The sequence below is a fragment of the Schistocerca gregaria genome, chromosome X, assembly GCF_023897955.1.
Source record: "Schistocerca gregaria isolate iqSchGreg1 chromosome X, iqSchGreg1.2, whole genome shotgun sequence".
Taxonomy (NCBI): domain Eukaryota; kingdom Metazoa; phylum Arthropoda; class Insecta; order Orthoptera; family Acrididae; genus Schistocerca; species Schistocerca gregaria.
Window position 1 is genome coordinate 818,436,521 of NC_064931.1, and position 17,041 is coordinate 818,453,561.

Consider the following 17,041-nt stretch of genomic DNA (forward strand, 5'->3'; position numbering starts at 1 on the left):
TGTAAAATTAGAGAGATTCGAGCGCGCACGGAGGCTTTCAGACAGTCGTTCTTCCCGCGAACCATACGCGACTGGAACAGAAAGGGAAGGTAATGACAGTGGCACGTAAAGTGCCCTCCGCCACACACCGTTGGGTGGCTTGCGGAGTATAAATGTAGATGTAGATGTAGAGTAAAACAGAAGTGATTTCTGGCGTTCCCCAAGGTAGCGTTATGGGCCCTTTGCTATTCCTTATCTATATAAACGATTTGGGAGACAATATGAGCAGTCCTCTTCGGTTGTTTGCAGATGACGCTGTCGTTTATCGACTAATAAAGTCATCAGAAGATCAAAACAAACTGCAAAACGATTTAGAAAAGATATCTGAATGGAGCGAAAAGTGGCAGTTGACCCTAAATAACGAAAAATGTGAGGTCATCCACATGAGTACTCAAAGGAACTCAAACTTCGGTTACACGATAGATAAGTCTAATCTAAAAGCCATAAATTCCATTAAATACCTAGGTATTACAATTACGAACAACTTAAATTGAAACGAACACATAGAAAATGTGGGGAAGGCTAACCAAAGATTGTGTTTTAATCGCACGACACTTAGAAAATGTAACAGACCTACTAAGGAGACTGCCTACATTACACTTGGCCGTCCTCTTTTAGAATACTGCTGCGCCGTGTGGGATCCTTACCAGATAGGACTGACGAAGTACATCGAAAAAGTTCAAACAAAGACAGCACGTTTTTTATTATCGCGAAATATGGGAGAGAGTGTCACAGAAATGATACAGGATTTGGGCTGGATATCATTAAAAGAAAGGCGTTTTTCGTTGCGACGCCGGACGAATTGGCCGTTGCGACGCCGGACGGTGTGGCCGAGCGGTTCTAGGTGCTACATCTGGAATCGCGCGACCGCTGCGGTCGCAGGTTCGAATGTTTCCTCGGGCATGGATGTGTGTGATGTCCTTAGGTTAGTTAGGTTTAAGTAGTTCTAAGTTCTAGGGGACTGATTACCTCAGAAGTTAAATCCCTTAGTGCTCAGAGCCATTTGAACCATTTCGTTGCGACGGAATCTTCTCACGAAATTCCAATCACCAACTTTCTTCTCCTAATGCGAAAATATTTTGTTGAAAGCGACCTACATGGGGGGGGGGGGGGGCATCACCACGATAAAATAAGGGAAATCAGAGCTCGTACGGAAAGATATAGGTGTTCACTCTTTCAGCGCGTTATACGAGATTGGAATAATTGAGAATTGTGAAGGTGGTTCGATGAACCCTCTGCCAGGCACTTAAATGTGATTTGCAGATTAGAAATGTAGATGTAGATGTAGAACGTGAGCCTGACCTACTGGCAGAAATTCAACTTTGTCATATACAAGTGTCCAAGCAGGAATGGTTACTATTCGAGGATATGAAAGGAACGATCATTCGCAGCAAAAAAGTTTAGTGACACTTCAGACAAGAAGAGAACAGAAGGTTTTCAGATATGCTGCTACAGAAGAAAGCTGAAGATCAGACGGCAGATCGTAAAACCAACAAGAAGGTACTGAAAAGATCTGGGGAGGAAAGAAATTTGTGGCATATATCGACTAAAAGACGAGATCGGCTGGTAGGACGCATTCTGAATGTAAGTGCGGAGGGGAGGAGGGGTAACATTTCAAGAGATGAATACAGTATGTAGGTTCAAACGGATGTAGGTTGCCGTAGTTATTCGGAGATGAAGAGGCTTGCACAGGGTAGAGTAGCATGAGATCTGCATCCAACCAGTCTTCGGACTGTATATCATAAGAGCAAAAGCTTTGAGCAGTTCATCTTCGATACTGTAAAACAAATCTCTTCTACTCTAAGCTCTTCACTTCCCATTCTTTGAGAGGCGGTAGTATGGATCAAATCAAGAATAAAGGTCCGGTAATCATGGGCTGTAAAGTGCATAACTTAATAGCCATAAGCACTTGTTCATCTTCGCTACTGTGAAACACAGTCTTCTCCTGAACAAGTGCTCGCATCTCTTAACGTACGCATTTTAGAGCCCATGTTTGCTTGATAACTTTTTCTTGTTTTGGTCCATACTACCTCTTGCCAAAATATGAAAAGCAAAGAGCTCGCACACGAAGAGATTTTTTTTCACAGTATCTAAGATGAAGAAGTGTTCATAGCTCTTAAGTTATTCAGTTTAGAGCCGATCATTATTAGACTTTTTAGGTTCGAAGTATCGTTCCTGCCATTTCACTGAAGTTTAATCATTCCCTCTGGGACACCCTGAGTATGTTTAGTCATATATTAATGTGTATCTTGTAGAATATGAATCCAAATAAATGTCTTTCGATTCGCGGTTCAGCCAGTATCAGCTGGCTAACAGTAGTGTTTGCTAGTGACAGATAAGAATCGAATTGTCGAAGCAGAGCTAACGCGAACACGTAACGGGCAGCTGCAACTAGTATTATCATGGATGGAAGCGGCGAGGCGTTGATGTATGCTGAGTATGTGCTGGCTGAGTTTCTGTGCAATGTGCTGTAGGACTCTGTGCTGTAAAGAATGAATTCTGTGTTACTTTTACGGTAGCCGGAACGGAAAACCTTGGAAATTTCTGGTAAGGTCTTATGGGACCAAACTGCTGAGGTCGTCGGTCTCTAAGCCTACACACTATTTAATCTAACTGAAACTAACTTACTCTAAGGACAGCACACACACCCATGCCCGAGAGAGGACTCGAACCTCCAACGGGGGGAGCCGCGCACCGTGATAAGGTGTCTCAGACCGCTCGGCTACCACGCGCGGCCGAGCCGGAACGACCTGCAGCTCGACATATTTAGCACCGATTATTAGCACTAAGCACTCCGTCTTCAGGCCACAAGCGGCCTATCGGGACCATCCGACCGCCGTGTCATCCTCAGCTGAGGATGCGGATAGGAGGGGCGTGTGGTCAGCACGCCGCTCTCCCGGTCGTTATGATGGTTTTCGTTGACCGGAGCCGCTACTATTCGGTCGAGTAGCTCCTCAATTGGCATCCCGAGGCTGAGTGCACCATCAAAAATGGCAACAGCGTATGGCGACCCGGATGGTAACCCATCAATGTGCCAGTCACTCCCGACAGCGCTCATCTTCGGTGATCTGACAGGAAACGATGTATCCACTGCGGCTACTATTACCGATTATTAGAATAGATGGTAAAAGCTGGACGCTTCCGCAGCTCTCTGTGATCCTCTATTCGGTAAATGCTTGTACTGTGTATTGTCCATACGTCCACAAGTAATATTCTCAAAACTAATCCCAGAATTCCTAGCAAACGTTCTTCTTTCTACTTACCCCTGTGATGACTGGATTCACTCTTACCTTCATCTGACATCCGATAGCGAAATACGAAACGCCTGTTTTCCAAATCTCTGACGTTCATAGTGAGGCGTGACGTTCTTCCACAACACGGAGGATCAATTTGCAGTAGCATTTTCGAGCATATACTGTACTCGAACATTATGAATCACCTTGAAGAAAATGACTTATTGATACATAACCAACACGGATTCAGAAAATATCGTTCTTGTGCAACACAGCTAGCTATTTATTCCCATGAAGTAATGAGAGCTGTCAACAAGTGATCTCAGACCGATTCCATATTCCTGGATTTCCGGAGGGCTTTTGATATCGTTCCTCACAAGCGGCTATTAATCAAATTGCGTGCACATGCAGTATCGTCTCAGTTGTGTGACTGGATTCATGATTCCCTCTGGGAGAGGTCACAGTTCGTAGTGATAGACGGTAAATCATCGAGAAGAACAGAAGTGATATCTGGCGTTCCGCACGGTGGTGTCATAGGCCCTCTGTTGCTCCTGATCTACATAAATGACCTAGGTGATAATCTGAGCAGCCTCCTTAGATTGTTTGCAGATGATGCTGTAGTTTACAGTCTAGTAAAATCATCAGACGATCAATTCCAATTACAAAATGATCTAGAGGGAGTTTCTGTATGGTGCGAAAAGTGGCAAATGGCGCTAAACAAAGAAAACTGCGAGGTCATCCACATGCGTACTAAAAGAAATCCGATAAATTTTGGGTATACGATAAATCGCACAAATCGAAGGGCTGTCAGTTCGACTAAATAGCTAGGAATTACAATTACGAGCAGCTTAAATTGGAAAGACCGCATAGATAATATTGTGCCGAAGGCGAAACAAAGACTACGCTTTGTTGGCCGAACACTTAGAAGATGCGACAAACCCACTAAAGAGACAGCCTACATTACACTTGTCCGTCCTCTGCTGGAATACTGCTGCGCGGTGTGGGATCCTTACTAGGTGGGACTGACGGAGGACATCGAGGGGTGCAAGGAATGGCAGCCCGTTTCGTGTTATCGCGCAATAGGGGTGAGAGTGTCACTGATATGATACGCGAGTTGGGATGGCATTCACTGAAACAAAGGCGGTTTTCTTTGCGGCGAGATCTATATACGAAATTTCAATCACCAACTTTCTCTTCCGAATGTGAAAATATTTCGTTGACACCCACCTACGTAGTGGGAAATGATCATCATAAAAAATAAGAGAAATCAGAGTTCGAAGGTAGAGATTTAAGTGTTCCTTTTTCCCCACGCGCCATTCGAGAGTGGAATGGTAGAGAAGTAGTATGACAATGGTTCGATGAACCCTCTGCCAGGCACTTAAGTGTGAATTGCAGAGTAACCATGTATATGTAGATGTGGATTGAGGCAGACAAAAGCTTCTGCTTATTCCGGTGAGTACAAACATAATGTTTCCGGGATACGACAAGTTTTATATCGTGTAACATAGAAGAAACAAACAATAAGAAGGAGACACTAGAGATGGGAAGACACGACACAAGACGGAAACATGCGAATATTTGAAAATATACTTACGTCTACTATTGTTTACAGGCTTTTATCGTTTATGTTAGCCCGATGATTAGCGAAAATACTTCCAAAAGTGTGGTATGCTTTTGAAGTGATTTTGGAACACCATTTCTATGTGCCACGCATGAAGCCACGTCTCTGTCTTGTACTAAATACCAACGAATTACGAATTTTGTATGTATCCATATTTGTGTATATATTATAGTGAATATTATTAAATCTGTAGTTACCTGAATTATCAGAAGAAGAGCGATCTCTACATAAATGTAAAACAGCTTCCAAAAAAGAAGTTTAATTGGACAGATCGCAGTTGGTACATGCCTTGCTTACTAGTTTCGTCAAAGTTATTTCGCCATCTACCTATCTGTAAGTATTACAAATATGTTAGAAGTTTTATAATTATTATATCCAATAGCTGTTGTTAAATATCCTGATTACTAGTTTCAGTAAAATTATATTGCCATCATAAGATGTGTAAATATTACAAGTATGCTATAAGGTTTGTAATTATCATACATAATTTCGGAGAAAAATTAACTCAGTTTTACATATCATCGGATACGTGAATTATAAAGCCCCTACGTGTGGCACATTGCCAGTTTATGGTGACTCCACTTCCATAGACTAAAATAATTTTTACCTCACAGAAAAGACATGCAGCACTACAGACGCTAAAATAAAAGGTACAACCGTAGCAGGAAGGCACAGAGGTGTCAAATACATCAGACACAGCACATCCTCTACTGTCAGATGTGTGTATGTTCATAACCGGCTCCGTACTGCCCAAAAGTTGTCAAAAGACGACCAGGGGGCAGCAGTCTCGTACATAACAACATGTAATGTAGGAACAACGTTAAGCAATACACAGAGTAAACCGACTTGTTCAAATCAACAACAAGCTTACAGAATTATTTCAGTATTTGTAGAGCATGCTGATTGAAAAATATTTGGTGAAAATAATATACATTTTCGTTATGTTTGAAAAGATGTACAAGCAATAAGAGATAATACAATTTGAAGAAAAAATACAGTGATAGCAGCATACGAGTATACATGTACATTTTACATACATATAAAAAGTGTATATTATGTATGGTTATCACCGTATTTTAACTTCAAATTGTATCATTCTTTGTTGTTAGCATATCTTTTCAACCATAACGAAAATTTAGTTTATTTTCACTAAATTTTTTTTCGATCAGTATGATCGGAAAAAAATTCTGTACACTCTACAGTATTACATTAATTTTGTAAGCTTGTTGTCGATGTAAACAGAGTGGTTCACTTTTCACATAGCTTAACGTTCTTCCTACATCAAATGTTATTATATACGAGACTACAGCCACCTAGTGGTACCCTAGCATTATTTACTTCTCTTGAAAATATCCGGCGATACATAGCCCGTTATCTACATACTCAAATCTGATAGCAGTGGATGTTTTGTATCTGGTGTATTCGGCACCTCTGTGCCTTGCTGATACAGTTATGGAGTTTATTTTAGTGTATGTGATGTTGCATGGGAGTGTCTTTTCTGTAAGGTAAACATTATTTTAGTCTATGACGATGGAGTCACTATAAACTTTTTAGCGCTTTCTTTTACATAATATTGTTAGTTTCATGGTTTAACTCCATGTTTTCAATGGCCAGATGGCAGTGTGTCACACACAGGAGCCTTTATAATTCACATCTCCGATGGTATGTAAAACTGAGTTAACGTTTCTCCGAAATTATGTATGATAATTACAAACCTTATAGCATACTTGTAATACATATACATCTGAAGATGGCAATATAATTTTACTGAAACTAGTAATGAGGATATTTAACAACAGCGATCTGCGCAACAGAACTTAGTTTTTGGAAGATTTTTTTACATTATTATATTTATTTACTTTTGTATGTTGAGCGTGAGAAGCATTTTATTGAACCTCACTGGTTCATGCATGGGGAAACTTAGAATCGTAATCGACAGGGAAAGGTAGAAAAAAGTCCCTCACTGCCAGGGAGAGGAAAGCGCAAGAAAGGAAAAGGTGAACGGTCGTGAGTGAGCCCGCCAACAGTAAGACAGTCAATAATTTGTGGCCGCGCATTGAAGGAGCATCAATGTGGAGTGGAAGACGATACTAAATTTGTACCATACGAGCCTCAGATTAAAGCTGAGTTTATACATTGGAACGTGGCATGTCGCTGAATACTCTAAATTATTTTAACATTGCCAAGAACAGATTTTGTAGCGCAGATTACATGAAGAGCTCCCGTTGCGTGTTACTGTCCAGGGCCAAGGCCGCAGCACGTCATCTCTAGGCAATATAAAGAGTTTTAAAATTAGACCTGGACTAATATTTGAATCAGTGGTTTTGTTGCATTTGTTTAACAAAAGTGTAGAGTTAAGATTAGATTAGATTAGTTCTTGTTCCATAGATCATGAATACGACACTATGTATTACGCATATACGATTGACATGCATCACATTACCTGTAGTAGTGTTCTGTTCATAATCCAAAACCATTTCCGAGTTATCACAAAAGAGATAATAGGTATTTGAACAGTTAATTACACTAACTATTAAAGTGTTTGAAATCATTTTTCCAACATGAGAGTTGATGCAATCTTTAACGGCTACATGTGCTCTAAAAGTTAAACAACCGCGATAAAATGTGGTTTAAAATGACATGCTTTCTCTTAAATAGGTGTTAAAAAGTGAATTTGTTAGTGCCATGCAATACTGGATATGAAAAAAAGATTTAAAAACCACGTTGAATGCCATGGCAGTTTCAGGGTTCACGAATTATAAAGACGCTTTGTTGGTCAGTAATTAATCAACTTCCATTCAAGAGTATCGAGCTTCTTATAAAAGTGCCATTGACTACGATAATTGTTTTGTGGTCCTCATTTCTAGACGCTGCGTGGACTAGCGATTATTTAACTTTCATTAAATAATGTTGTGTTTGTATTCTATGTGCTTGTTTGTATAGAAAGTGCTTATAAATGTGTAATAGCGTATAGTAACAGTTTTAAGGTCGCCAAATGTCAGATACTGTGTTGGTCAGGAATCAATTAATTTTTATTAAAGAGTACTGAGTTCACCAAATTCATGGGCTAGTGGGCGCTATGGCTTTATTCATTGTCAGCGACAGGCAAAATTAAAGAGGTAGAAAATTATTGATGCTGATAGTGCGTTCTCGTCCGATTCCATTTTTTCTGTATTCTGAGAGTAAAGAAAGACAAAAACTTAGATTTCATTTCGGAAGTTTGAAAGTTAATAATATTTGTTCTGACACTATTTGACCATTTTGGACAGGCGGCGGTTTTCATATACACTCCTGGAAATTGAAATAAGAACACCGTGAATTCATTGTCCCAGGAAGGGGAAACTTTATTGACACATTCCTGGGGTCAGATACATCACATGATCACACTGACAGAACCACAGGCACTTAGACACAGGCAACAGAGCATGCACAATGTCGGCACTAGTACAGTGTATATCCACCTTTCGGAGCAATGCAGGCTGCTATTCTTCCATGGAGACGATCGTAGAGATGCTGGATGTAGTCCTGTGGAATGGCTTGCCATGCCATTTCCACCTGGCGCCTCAGTTGGGCCAGTGTTCGTGCTGGACGTGCAGACCGCATGAGACGACGCTTCATCCAGTCCCAAACATGCTCAATGGGGGACAGATCCGGAGATCTTGCTGGCCGGGGTAGTTGACTTACACCTTCTAGAGCACATTGGGTGGAACGGGATACATGCGGACGTGCATTGTCCTGTTGGAACAGGATGTTCCCTTGCCGGTCTAGGAATGGTAGAACGATGGGTTCGACGACAGTTTGGATGTACCGTGCACTATTCAGTGTCCCCTCGACGATCACCAGAGGTGTACGGCCAGTGTAGGAGATCGCTCCCCACACCATGATGCCGGGTGTTGGCCCTGTGTGCCTCGGTCGTATGCAGTCCTGATTGTGGCGCTCACCTGCACGGCGCCAAACACGCATACGACCATCATTGGCACCAAGGCAGTAGCGACCGTCATCGCTGAAGACGACAGGTCTACATTCGTCCCTCCTGTCGCGACACCACTGGAGGCGGGCTCCACGATGTTGGGGCGTGAGCGGAAGACGGCCTAACGGTGTGCGGGACCGTAGCCCAGCTTCATGGAGACGGTTGCGAATGGTCCTCGCCGATACCCCAGGAGCAACAGTGTCCCTAATTTGCTGGGAAGTGGCGGTGCGGTCCCCTACCGCACTGCGTAGGATCCTACGGTCTTGGCGTGCATCCGTGCGTCGCTGCGGTCCGGTCCCAGGTCGACGGGCAAATGCACCTTCCGCCGACCACTGGCGACAACATCGATGTACTGTGGAGACCTCACACCCCACGTGTTGAGCAATTCGGCGGTACGTCCACCCGGCCTCCCGGATGCCCACTACACGCCCTCGCTTAAAGTCCGTCAACTGCACATACGGTTCACGTCCACGCTGTCGCGGCATGCTACCAGTGTTAAAGACTGCGATGGAGCTCCGTATGCCACGGCAAACTGGCTGACACTGACGGCGGCGGTGCACAAATGCTGCGCAGCTAGCGCCATTCGACGGCCAACACCGCGGTTCCTGGTGTGTCCGCTGTACCGGGCGTGTGATCATTGCTTGTACAGCCCTCTCGCAGTGTCCGGAGCAAGTATGGTGGGTCTGACACACCGGTGTCAATGTGTTCTTTTTTCCATTTCCAGGAGTGTATTTTCCTACACACTATTCATATTGCCTGAGGACCCTCAGCTCGAATCCAGTTACTGGGTTATTCTCTCCTTTTAACACGATGTTAAGTCAGGAAACTAAGTTCGCAGTCCAACTGCTTTCATTTTTTAAATACATGATCACATCAGTTTATCTGTAAGAGGGGTAACACTTATTTCTTTAGCATTTAACAAACAACAGAAGTCAGTGTTATATTGGTCTGAGTGTTTGCACACGGTAATTCAAGCAACTGTGTCATAGTTTATTTCCAATCTTTTCCACAACTACATGTCTGAAAACAGTGCGTATAAGCAAATGTCATTGTCAGCAATAGTTGAAACGCTTTCCTGTGATTTGTGCTGTTCAGGAAAAACTTTTAAAGTCAGCAGATGTAAATTTTTTAAAAAATTGTGTACTACAAATATTTGAAATATAAAATAAGATGGTTACTTTCAAGCGATATTAAACGGATTAATGGCAAAAGTGCTTTAAATTTATCGCACCCAATTTCAGTGTGTGAGATCTGCACGATGACATTCTCGCACAACTTAGAGTGAAGGCTGTCTTCTTTTGGAAATGAGAATACTGATATATTTATTTCCTCTTTCCTTCGGTAACTAAAAGTGCAACACGTAACCCACACGATTTGCTCCTCAACAAGTATCAGATCATTGTACATTTTTCAACAGGGAAAATAATTCTTGACGATGATTAAACCAAGATTGCTTTTATAATGAGGAAATGATTGAGTGTAAATACCTAGTACCACAGGGATTTTTCGGTTATACGATACAATGATGTGCAACTCTTGAAAGAGAGATCAGTGATGACTTACTCTATGGTATTACGTAATATTAAGAAAGATACTTGGCAGCTCCTCCTATTCGACAGAAGAAGATTATTTAGGAGTTTGCAGCGTATTTAATGTAACGGATTTATATGGCAACTTCTATAATAAAACTAAATATTATTTTCTTTTGTGTGAATTCCTCTGTTAGAGGAGTGCATCGTTACACAACGACAGTTTATAAGATATAAAGTGTGGCATTCCACGTCGTCATGACAGGTCATGGAAGTGACGTATATTGAATATGTAATGACTCTTAACGATTTTAACCCTGACATATACCTTGTCTACTAGTAGTTCGATTACGTGCAGTTTCATATTTTTGTAATCGCTAGAATTTGTTTCTATTTCAGTTACAGATGAAAAATTTGTCCAAATCCAAGTTTATCGTGGTTCTGTCCACGTGTGAAATGGTATGGTAGCTTCAATTGTTTTGGGAGAATATATGACCGTCAGTATGTAACACTCCTCTATGAAATCACATCTACTTTGTTTCCCGCTAGAACGTATAACGCAACAATTTTATTCGGAACCTCCGGACCTATCTATCACGTGTATACAGACCTAGAATGCCACGTGACGCTCTGTGTTTTCTATCGGACCTTACAGTGCGCGCTTTGTATTTAATATAATTTCTGACTTGTTAGTTTCCAGCACAAATATATAGAGTTCATCAGTCTGTCTATGCCCTACATGGTGGTCATCGAGCAATTATTTATTCCATTAATGTGAGCTTTCAGCTATTCACAGATAATATTATGCGTCTTGCAAATCATGTTTGTGTGTCAATTGTGTACACTATTGTTAGTGACTTTTCAAATGTATGCACATAACGACGGCTATCGACGCCATTTTTCAGAATAGTAACAATTCCCTGCCGTCCTCGATTCCCATGAATACTCGTTTCTTTATCATAAACCATTGATTTTTGCACTTAACGCATGCATTTCAGCTCTCAGGTTAAGTACGTTTCAGCAAGGAGAAGCCACAGCTGGTGAACAGAATAACAGTCAATCAAGATAATTTTATGTTTAAGTTTCTAGTTGGTCCTTGCCAGTACTCACATATTATGCACTTTTCTTGTCGGTTTAAACATTGTGTCAATACTACGTATTCTCAGCACTCTACTGATGCGATGTGTCGCCGTTTATAAGAACAGTAGGGAAACATTCCCTTCAACTGGCTGTTCTTCGCCAGGTTTTCGGTTTTCATGCAGCTTCCACTTCACCCAAACTGCAAACTGAACACGACTATTAGCATCGACCTCGGTGAGATGTCACAAAAGTTGTGTTTCGTGATAGTGCCATTTGTGTGAGGCCAAAACTGTCATTACTGATGCGCGGCTAACCTCAGTTTCCAGCGAGCTGCGGTTAGCAGTGCGATCTGGTCTCTTACTGAACGATGCTAGAACAGCGGTTGATCCATAGCCCATTTAGATCATCCAGCTTTCGGTCTGTCTACGAAAAAGCCAGTTTCACGGACTTTCCTGGGGAGCTTCACCACCGCATTCTGGTGGGATAGTCTGTCTGGGTGGTATTGCTTGCAGTCTTCTGGATAAAATAGGTGCTCGTTTCTCCTGATATCATGACGATCTCAACGCGTTCGGATTGTGATAATGCCACCTGCTTTCACGTCACTTGTAAGGAACAAACATCGGTTATAACTGGAGAAATAGTAATGCCATGCTCAATTAAGAGGCACCATTATTTTTCTCGTGCAATTTTGTATATGTCTGATACACCACATGACAACTTTCTATTGCAATTTGCACCAGAGGTGGCGGTTTCCAAAATGGTTCTCATGTTGGTGACATAGCCTCATAGCCCCTCCCCCCCCCCCCCCTCTCACCCATCTCATACTGTTTAACTACAAATTTCTGTTTACCAAGCAGTTTTTGTTTTAGTAGAAAGGCTCCACATTTATGGATCAGTCGTAACAGTCGGAATTATAGTTGTAAATTGTTGTAGTTGCGCTGGAAAAGTCCCTGAGCTTCAAGCGCTAATAGAAAGCACAGAAGCTGATATCGTTATAGGTACAGAAAGCTGGCTAAAGCCTGAAATAAGTTCTGCAGATATTTTTACGAGGTCTCAGACGGTGTTCAGGAAAGATAGATTATGCAGAATTGGTGGTGGAGTGTTTGTGTCTGTCAGTAGTGGTTTATCTTGTAGTGAAGTCGAAGTAGATACTCCGTGCGAATTGGTATGGGTGGAGGTTATACTTAACAGCCGAATTAAGTTAATAATTGGCTCCTTCTACCGATCCCCAGACTCCGATGATACAGTTGCGGAACAGTTCAGAGAAAGTTTGAGTCTCGTGACAAATAAATACCCCACTCATACGGTTATAGTTGGTGGGGACTTCAACCTGCCCTCGGTATGTTGGCAAAAATACTTGTTCAAAACCGGTGGTAGGCAGAAAACGTCTTCCGAGATTGTCCTAAATGCTTTCTCCGAAAATTGTTTCGAGCAGTAAGTCCACGAACCCACGCGAATTGTAAATGGTTGCGAAAACACACTTGACCTCTTAGCCACAAACAATCCAGAGCTGATAGAGAGCATCATGACTGATGCAGGGATTAGTGATCACAAGGTCATTGTAGCTAGGCTCAATATCATTTCTTCCAAATCCATCAGAAACAAACGCAAAATAATTTTATTTAAAAAAGCAGATTAAGTGCCACTAGAAGCCTTCCTAAAAGACAATTTCCATTCCTTCCGAACTGACTATGCGAATGTAGACGAGATGTGGCTCAAATTCAAAGATATAGTAGCAACAGCAATTGAGATATTCATACCTCATAAATTGGTAAGAGATGGAACGGATCCCCCGTGGTACACAAAAAAGGTCCGAACGCTGTTGCAGAGGCAACGGAAAAAGCATGCGAAGTTCAGAAGAACGCGAAATCCTGAAGATGGGCTAAAATTTACAGACGCGCGAAATTGGCACGTACTTCGATGCGAGATGCCTTTAATAGGTTCCACAACGAAACATTGTCTCGAAATTTGGTAGAAAATCCGAAGAAATTCTGGTCGTATGTAAAGTACACAAGCGGCAAGACGCAGTCAATACCTTCGGTGCGCAGTGGCGATGGTACTGTTATCGACGACTGTGCCGCTAAAGCGGAGTTATTGAACGCAGTTTTCCGAAATTCCTTCACCAGGGAAGACGAATGGAATATTCCAGAATTTGAAACACGAACATCTGCTAGTATGAGTTTCTTAGAAGTAGATATCTTAGGGGTTGCGAAGCAACTCAAATCGCTTGATATGGGCAAGTCTTCAGGTCCAGATTGTATACCGATTAGGTTCCTTTCAGATTACGCTGATACTATAGCTCCCTACTTAGCACTCATATACAACCGCTCGCTCACCGATAGATCTGTACCTACAGATTGGAAAATTGCGCAGCTCGCACCAGTGTTCAAGAAGGGTAGTAGGAGTAATCCATTTAACTACAGACCTATATCACTGACGTCGGTTTGCAGTAGGGTTTTGGAGCATATACTGTATTCAAACATTATGAATCACCTCGAAGGGAACGATCTATTGACACGTAATCAGCATAGCTTCAGAAAACATCGCTCTTGTGCAACGCAGCTAGCTCTTTATTCGCATGAAGTAATGGCCGCTATCGACAGGGGATCTCAAGTTGATTCCGTATTTCTAGATTTCCGGAAAGCTTTTGACACCGTTCCTCATAAGCGACTTCTAATCAAGCTGCGGAGCTATGGGGTACCGTCTCAGTTGTGCGACTGGATTCGTGATTTCCTGTCAGGAAGGTCGCAGTTCGTAGTAATAGACGGCAAATCATCGAGTAAAACTGAAGTGATATCAGGTGTTCCCCAGGGAAGCGTCCTGGGACCTCTACTGTTCCTGATCTATATAAATGACCTGGGTGACAATCTGAGCAGTTCTCTTAGACTGTTCGCAGATGATGCTGTAATTTACCGTCTAGTAAGGTCATCCGAAGACCAGTATCAGTTGCAAAGCGATTTAGAAAAGATTGCTGTATGGTGTGTCAGGTGGCAGTTGACGCTAAATAACGAAAAGTGTGAGATGATTCACATGAGTTCCAAAAGAAATCCGTTGGAATTCGATTACTCGATAAATAGTACAATTCTCAAGGCTGTCAATTCAACTAAGTACCTGGGTGTTAAAATTACGAACAACTTCAGTTGGAAGGACCACATAGATAATATTGTCGGGAAGGCGAGCCAAAGGTTGCGTTTCATTGGCAGGACACTTAGAAGATGCAACAAGTCCACTAAAGAGACAGCTTACACTACACTCGTTCGTCCTCTGTTAGAATATTGCTGCGCAGTGTGGGATCCTTACCAGGTGGGATTGACGGAGGACATCGAAAGGGTGCAAAAAAGGGCAGCTCGTTTTGTATTATCACGTTATAGGGGAGAGAGTGTGGCAGATATGATACACGAGTTGGGATGGAAGTCATTACTGCATAGACGTTTTTCGTCGCGGCGAGACCTTTTTACGAAATTTCAGTCACCAACTTTCTCTTCCGAATGCGAAAATATTTTGTTGAGCCCAACTTAAATAGGTAGGAATGATCATCAAAATAAAATAAGAGAAATCAGAGCTCGAACAGAAAGGTTTAGGTGTTCGTTTTTCCCGCTCGCTGTTCGGGAGTAGAATAGTAGAGAGATAGTATGATTGTGGTTCGATGAATCCTCTGCCAAGCACTTAAATGTGAATTGCAGAGTAGTCATGTAGATGTAGATGTAGATCGCACGGCATTTAGAATCGGTTGCCAGCCTCGAAAGGATAATTGTGTTATGTTTTCTGCATTAAGGAATTGGTTATCCGCACATTCTTTGGTACAATTTCTCCAGTGAAATAAGGAGTAGGTTTCTAAGTTTACATCGGTAATAAACGTATGTTTTTTGTGATCAAGACGACCCATTACAAATTAAGTGCCATAACATAACAACGGACTCATTTACAGACTATATTTTTACAGTTGAGAAATATATTTTATAGCTACCAAAGGCAATAAAATTTCTCTACATTACTAGCACGAATGATGAAACGTTTCACAGTTTCTACACAAACAATACAGGTTACATATAATGTTTTGTGACGGTATAAATCTTATATTACTTGTATAAATGCGATTGTGGGGAAAATGGAGACCTATAGACAAAAAAGACAAATCGTTCGTGAAGCAACAGCACGTAGAAGCATTCCTTTCACAAAGGTGTACAAGAAAATATGACAGCAGTTGTAGTTTTTGAAGTTAAACCTCGCGCAATTACTGGATGAAGGCAACCACATTAAAAATGCGAGAAGCGGACACATTGGTCAAGATAATGCAAATGGGTCCCTCAAATGCAATTTATTCTTGTAGAAAACACGCGCAAACATTAACCACAAAAATGGAATGATTAGCCAGCAAATTCAGACTTCAATAATTACGAATAAGCTCGTAAGATTGAAACGCGCATCCAAGGACGCGCACGGCGAGGGGCAAAGAAAGGCAGCTGACGTCCCTAACTCAAATCTTGGGTCTGCTTTCTCTGAACACATCCAGTGTTCTCTTCACAAAAAAGAAGCTAAATAAAGAAATCAAGCTGATCTCCCTTTACAAACCCAAGAGGAACGATGAGTGATACTGTTTTTCTACAGTTGAAAAATGGCATGGCGCTCAGTCAGGCAGACTGTAGGATCTTTAAATCGCCCCAAGGGACCATGATACAGCTCAACAGAATTAAACGCTGGTGTCCGACACGTTGCATTCATACCGTATTCAATTTGGCCTTTCAGCACCAGATCGTCGAGCGAGCCTCCACGTTCTTCCATCCGGGACAACGTAATTTCTTTAGTTTTAAATGGAAACTGATTGCGCTCACTCCGCGCTCGCCTAGGTTGGGGCACTTGTACGAGGGTTGCCCAGAAAGTAATGCACCGATTTTTTTTTCTCAGCTGGAAACAACGCTACGAATGCGAAACGTTACGTATGTATTATTTGATGTATCCTGAGCGAGCGTGCCAAGTTTCCGTCACTTCCGACACATAGCGAAGCTGCAGGACAGTTTATAAATGGCGTCTGTAGGTGATGTACGTCACAAGCAACGTCTCGTAATTGAATTCTTCCCTACAGAGAAAGAAAGTGTGGGGAGTATTCACAAATGCTTGTGCAAAGTCTATGGAGCATTTGCTGTCGACAAAAGTACAGTTAGTCCCTGGGCACGGAGGGTGAGGTCATCAGAAGGCGATTCGGCGGAGCTCCACGATTTGCAGCGGTCGGGGAAACCATTCTTGGCTGTCACACCTGACATGTTGCACCGAGCTGATGTTCTCATTCATTAACGGATGCCATTCGTGGACGACATTTTGAGGACGATGAGGAGGTGATTCACACAGTGAAGCACTGGGCCCACCACCAGGACAAGGATTGGTACCGACAAGGCATACACGCCCTCGTTTCGCGCTGGAGGAAGGACATAGAACGGGATGGAGATTATGTGGAAAAATAGAGTGTGTAGATAAAACACTATTCTTTCGTGTGTGCAATTTCATTATGTTCAATAAAGAATTGCTGAAGAAAAAAATGTGGCGCATTACTTTCTGGGCAACCCTCGTAGTT

The 17,041-nt window shown here is 42.2% G+C and overlaps 1 protein-coding gene across 7 annotated transcripts in view; it reads right to left on the reverse strand.

Moving 5' to 3' along the window:
• Positions 1-17,041, reverse strand: part of LOC126297890 (uncharacterized) — a 2,130,251-nt gene that overhangs the window by 776,835 nt on the left and 1,336,375 nt on the right. The window lies entirely within an intron of this gene.